The 6,697-nt window shown below is 42.1% G+C and overlaps 1 long non-coding RNA gene across 1 annotated transcript; it reads left to right on the forward strand.

Moving 5' to 3' along the window:
* The first annotated feature begins 933 nt into the window (after positions 1 to 933).
* Positions 934 to 1,379, forward strand: LOC124868130. The gene is made up of 2 exons (XR_007038248.1): positions 934 to 1,248; positions 1,320 to 1,379. It is a non-coding gene; the product is annotated as an uncharacterized LOC124868130 (long non-coding RNA).
* Positions 1,380 to 6,697: the final 5,318 nt, after the last annotated feature.

The following is a 6,697-nucleotide window of genomic DNA, read 5'->3' on the forward strand; positions in this document are numbered from 1 at the left end:
ACTTCACAGTACAGCTGGATTTATACTGAGATTCAACTACACAGATTGTATTTACTAAATAGGCGAACTGTGCAGGCAGTTAGTTGGACTAAATGTAATTTAGGGGTATCACCATTAAGGGGACTGAATATAAAAACACAACACCTTTGAGATTTCTGTTTGTAAAAAACATTTTAAACCACAGGAGTGGGGAGAGAACCCCTGTGGGGTTCATGGTTCTTGTGTGGGAGAAGATGCTCCCCAGCCTCACCTGCTGCTGCTGATCCTTCAGGAAGTTGGTGATCCACTGACAGGTGGAGGCCAGGACTTTGAGCTGGGTGAGCTTCTGGTAGAGGATATCTGGGTTGATGGTGTTGAAGGCCGAGCTGAAGTCCACAAACAGGACCCTGGCATAAATCCCTGGGTGGTCGAGGTGTTGCAGGATGAAGTCTAGTCCCAAATTGACTGCATCATCTGCCAACCTGTTTGTCCGGTGAGGCAAGGCAAGTTTATTTATATAGCACATTTCAGTAACAAGACAAGTCAGTGCGTCACATGAAGGAAAAAAAAAAAACTTAATAGGCAAAGTACATTACAGTGACATAAAGGTAATTAAAAAATAAAGAGAATAGAATGATGGATAAGAAAATGAAAGGAAAGTTGGACTGAAAACTTAACTAATAACGTTTAGACAGCTGTCGTGGTGGGCACACGGCTTGGGTTGTGTGTGTATTTGCTTTGTTTTTAGTAGGTGCTGGAGTTCTGGTGGAGGTGACAGGTGTTCCCCATCTTCGCTGATGAGGTTTGGTGTATTGAAGCAGGAGGCAGCCAGCATCTCACCGCTTGAGTGTTAGCCTTCAGTGGTAGAGCTCCAGCCATCTCACGCATTGTTAAATATTCCGCATTTTGACTTTTGCTAACCTGCCTTTGTCTTCTTGTACGCTAGATCGAGACTACCTGGATGTTACCCAGGCTGGACCATCTTACTGCTTCGTTAAACTCATTTTGTCTCGGACTTTTAAAGTACCTGAGCTTCTCAGATGCCACGTTGTTATTGTTCTACTGGACTAACCTTGCTGGCTGCTGCCAGGTGCTTCCTGCCTCACACCGATCCCGCAGAACCTGTCCACCCTCCATCGCTCTCAAGCAACCCAACTCCGGCACCATACTACCTGACGCTGTTGCCCACTTCTTGTTTGGTGCCTTCGCACTGTGCTCTCATTCCGGTCAGTCCGAATCTCTCTCCTGGCGGAGAACTCACCCAGCCTAGTAAGGAATTACTTATTCATTATTTCGTTCCTAGTTACCACACCTACTCACTGTACGCTTCTTCTTTACAGCCCCGCCATGTACCAGAGCACCCAGTATTCCTGTATTCAATAAAACTCATTACAAACTTTCCTGTTTCTCCTGAGCATTTCCTGCATGTGCGTCAAGTCGGTTTACAAAACGATGACAGCAGCAAAGCCAAAGGCCACTCTGAACAAATAAGTTTTTAATCTTGATTTGAAGCAACTTAGGGTTTCAGCGCTTTTACAGTTTTCTGGGAGTTTATTCCAGATTAGTGGAGCATAAGAACTAAAAGCTGCTTCTCCATGTTTGGTTCTGGTTCTGGGTATGCAGAGTAGATTTGAGCCAGAAGACCTGAGAGGTCTGGGTGGTTGATCCACTGACAACAAGTCTGTAATGTATTTTGTTGCTAAGCCATTCACTGATTTATAGACTAACAGAAGTATTTTAAAGTCTATTCTCTGAGCTACAGGGAGCCAGTGTAGGGACTTTAGAACCGGGGTGATGTGCTCCACTTTCTTAGTTCTAGTGAGGATGCGGGCAGCAGCATTCTGGACACTGTTACAGTAATCAAGTCTACTAAAGATGAACGCATGAATTAGTTTTTCAAGGTCCTGCTGAGACATTAGTCCTTTAATCCTGGAGATGTTCTTTAGGTGATAGAAGGCCGATCTTGTTACTGTCTTTATGTGCCTCTGAAGGTTCAGGTCTGAGTCCATCACTACACCCAGGTTTCGAGCCTGACTGGTGGTTTCTAGCTGTATTAACTGAAGCTGTGTGCTAACTTTTAAACGCTCTTCCTTTGGTCCAAGGATTATTTATTCAGTTTTGTTTTGATTCAGCTGAAGAAAATGTTGGCACATCAATGCATTGATTTCTTCTATGCATTTACCCAGCGCTGGAATGGGTTCATAGTCACCTGGTGACATCGTAACATATAGCTGTGTGTCGTCTGCATAGTTATGATAACTTACGTTGTTTATTAAAATCTGAGTTAGGGGAGCATGTAGATATTAAATAGGAGGGACCCTTAGATGGACCCTTGGGGAACGCCACATGTGATTTTTGTGCTCTCTGATTTAAAGTTACCTACTGACACCAAAAACTCACTGTCCTTCAAGTAGGATTTAAACCAATTGATTGCTGACCCAGTTTTCCAGGCACTCTAATAAAACGGAGTTATCAACAGTGTCAAATGCTGCACTAAGGTCCAATAATGCCAGCACTGTGGTTCTTCCACAGTCTGCATTTATACGGATGTCATTGAACACCTTGACAAGAGCAGTCTGTACTGTGGTGAGGAGGAAGCCTGACTGGAAGACATCGAAGCAGCTGGTCATTGTTAGGAAGTTGTTTAACTGTTGAAACACAGCTTTTTCAATAATCTTACTGATGAAGGGAGGTTTGATATAGGCCTGTAGTTCTGTAGTAGCAGCTTGTCCAAGTTGCTCTTTTTCAATAGAGGTTTGATGATTGCTGTTTTTAGGGCGTGGGGGAAAACACCTGACAAAATGCACGTGTTTATTATTAGAGTTAAATCAGACATTATGACAGGCAAAGCTTTCTTAAGGACAGCTGTGGGTAAAACATCGAGACAGCAGGAAGAAGAGCTTAGTTGCTGTACGATTTCTTCTAAGATTTTGCAGTTTATTTGGTGAAATTGGGAAATTTTGTCAAAATCAGTTCTAGTTGGAGACAACATTGGTACTGGAGTTAATGTAGATGTGCTGACTGCCCCTCTGAGCTTTTGGGTTTTTTCAGTAAAGAATTTAGCAAATTCATTGCAGGCCCTGGTAGAGTGGAGTTCAGATGCTACAGTTACAGGAGGGTTTGTTAACCTGTCGACCGTGGCAAATGATGCACGAGCATCGTTAATGTTTTTGCTGATGATCTCAGAAAAGAAAGATTCTCTTGCATTTTTCAATTGTAGGTTATATCTGTATAGTCTCTCTTTATAGATAATATAGTGAACCTGGAGTCCAGTCTTTCGCCACCTGCCTTCAGCTTTTCGACACTCCTTTTTTTTCCACTTCTGACTGGTGGAGCACTTCTCCATGGAGACATTTTCTCCCCAGAAACGACTTTCACTTTAATTGGAGCAATTGAATCAATGATGTCTGAGATTTTAGAATGAAAGTTATCTACCAGCTCATCTACAGTGTTACAGGCAAAGTGGAGGTAGAAGAGTAAATCTGGTTAAAGGTTTCAGCAGCACCGTCCTTAAAGATGCGTTTTCTTATCATGTCTCTTTGACAAACTGAGTCATTGCAGATGATGCTTTCAAAAATAACAGAAAAGTGGTCAGATGGAGCAACATCAGTTACAGACACCTTGGAAATGTTTAGACCCTTAGTGATGATCAAGTCCAAAATATGTCCCTGTTTGTGCGTTTGCTGTTTAACATGTTTAGTCAAACCAAAGTTTCTAAGAGTGCCACATAGATCTATTGCACTTCTGTCTTCAGGATTGTTCATGTGAATGTTGAAATCTCCCACAATAATTAAACAGTCATAATCAACACATATCACAGATAAAAAGTCATTAAAATCACTGAAAAAGTTTATTTTGGACTTAGGGGGCCTCTAAATATTCAAGAACATGGTTCGGACCGGGCTCTTTACCAGGAGAGCCAAATATTCAAAGAGTCAAATATGCCCAGAAATACTTTTTTGCACTTTAGTAAATCTTTAAACAAAGTGGCCACCCCTCCACCTTTTCTTTGCTGTTTGCTCTCACAAAGAAAATTGTAGTTCGGAGGCGTCGCCTCTATCAAAATGGGAGCTTCATTAAATTCATGTAACCATGTTTCTGTTAAAAACTTAACATCAAGATCGTGGTCAGTAATGAAGTCATTGATTAAAAATGATTTTCCTGACAGAGATCTAATGTTCAATAAAGCCAGTTTACATGACTTAGTTGCTGATATGAACTCTGTGTGTGGTTGTACCTGACAGTTTATGGCTTTTAAGTTTGATTGTTTATTACTGTCTCTTATCCTTTTAGTTTTGTTCTTTCTGTCACGTATAAGCACAGAGATTTTACAACTAGGCAAACTGCAAGGGGGTCCAGCAGGGTGCCTCTGATGTCCTTCAGGTGCTTCAACACCAGTCGGTCAAAGGATTTCATGACCACAGACGTCAGGGCGACAGGCCTGTAGTCATTTAATCCTGTGATGGTGGGTTTCTTGGGTACTGGGATGATGGTGGAACGTTTGAAGCAGGAGCGATCCTCACACGGCTCCGGTGACTTGTTGAAGATCTCAGTGAAGATGAGATCCAGTTGGCTCTCAGGCATGATGGGGAGACATTATCAGGTCCGGAGGCCTTCCTTGTTTTCAGGCGCTGAAAGAGCCGATTTACATCTTCCTCTGAGATCCTACGTGCAGGGAGGGGGTCTGAATGTAGGGGGGTGGTTAGTGTATGGCAAGAATTTGTGTCTGAATGGGATGTGGAAGAGTTGAGTTAAGGTGTGAACCGTTGCATTTCATATTTTGCTTTTCATACAAAGCTTTTCTTTAGCTTCTCACTGTAGCTTCTCTTCACTGCTTTGATCTCCTTGGTCAGTTTGTTCCTGGCCTGCTTATAAAGGGCCCGGTCCCACTGCTGTGAGCCTCTTCCTTATTCCCCCACAGCGACCTTAAATGAGAAGTGAACCAAGGTTTATTGCTATTGTATGTTCAGAAGGTCTTTGTCTGCACACATGTCCTCACAGAATATATTAAAATACCCTGTATTGTTAAATGTTAAAGTTAGTCTATAACTTCTTACAAGTCTTCACCTTCAGTTTCCAACATGTGGCAACCAAGCAGTGTTTTGGCATTTTGCCATGTGGCAACACTGTGGAAAAAAGACTGAAAGAACAGGCATACTGATACATTTTTTAAGATGAACACATATTTTAATGGATTTCTTATTTTCTTAAACAGTGCAGAGTTGTTTGGAGTCAGAAATACACACTTGCATGTGAATGTATGTGTTTGTGTGGATTATTTTGGCAACTAATTAAAGTAGTGGGTGACCAACAGGGTGAAACATCAGTGTCCATCCACACATGCCCTCTTTTGTCATCTTTAAAGTGGTCGTAGGGGTGTTAATAATTTGACCCCCAACCTAAGTGTTTCTTAAGTGATGAGGAGGAGAGGGGCTGTTTGAAGACAGACCCTTCAACTTGTTTCTTGTGTGCCCCTCCACCTCCTCTCCATCCCCCTCTTCTCATTCTCCTTGTCCTGTTGTCTTCTTCTTCTATCCTCTTTCATGCTCTGTGGCCTCAGCTCCTCCTTTTCAATCTGCCCAGCTCAGCAGTGATTTCTTATAGGACAAACAGACTGGAACTGTTGCTTTTATCTTTCATGTGTCGGTGGGGTGCTGGGATTGGTGGTGTGGATGGTAATGAGAGAGGTTAAGGCCAGGAATATGTTGACCATGTGGATGTTGGACAGTTTTGGCCACAGCCTAATAGATGGTAAGAATAACGTGCTGGATTTCAAGATCTGTGGGTATTTTTATGTTTTTTTCTCTAATATTGTCACACTGTTATATTCAGTTCATTCTTCTGTGTTCAGTTTCTTAGTTCCTCCTTGTGTTCTGCTCTTTGTGCGTTGGTTTAAATTGTTATTTTAGTTTCAGTCTTTTTTCCTTTGGTTAACAGATCCTTCTGTGTTCTTGCTCAGCTCCCTCTGTGTTCATTCTTTGTTTATTAGTCACTGTCTCTCCCTGATTCCCAAGTTCCACTACATTCTTTTGATTTATCACACCTTGTTCTCATGCCACTTATCAACCCTCCCAGTAGTTAAAAGCCTGTTGGTTCCCTGACCCCCACATCAGATTCTTGTGTTCTCCAATATCTGTTTCCTCCATGCCAGTTTACCCATGCTGCAGTTGCTTTACTGTTTCCAGTTAGTTATTTCCTCTGGTCTCCTGTGCCAGTTTTTCAGTTTTCAACAAGTCTATTAAAGGCATTTCACCATACCAATATGAGGCTGCCACTGTCTTTTCTTCACTTGGGTCCAACACTACTGCCACAAAAAATGTGACAGCCAGTTTTTCAACTGTCTATGGAGAAAGGGGTCATGTTTTCACAGTTCAGCAAATTTCTCCATTGGTAGCTATGCTAGTCACTCTACGTGTAGGAGTGTAGCAGATCTGGGCTTTCACATTGGATATAATGTAAGAGTTATGTGTGCTGAGGTTAAGATCCCAGCATTTACCAAAGGACATAGTCAGTTAGACGCAACAGACATGCAGGAAACACAGGAGATGTTTTAGTTTATCTGAAGAGTCACCAGCATTGACACCAAGTAGTCTTTGTTCACTTTGCAGGTATTCATCACTATGGTGCCTCTATGATGACATGGTATCCTCCTCAAAATTAATAATATTTGCTTTGCTCTGACTAACCTATGTTCTGTAGATGTTGCTAAACCTCGCAG

Source organism: Girardinichthys multiradiatus, chromosome 5, assembly GCF_021462225.1.
Source record: "Girardinichthys multiradiatus isolate DD_20200921_A chromosome 5, DD_fGirMul_XY1, whole genome shotgun sequence".
NCBI classification, from domain to species: Eukaryota; Metazoa; Chordata; class Actinopteri; order Cyprinodontiformes; family Goodeidae; genus Girardinichthys; species Girardinichthys multiradiatus.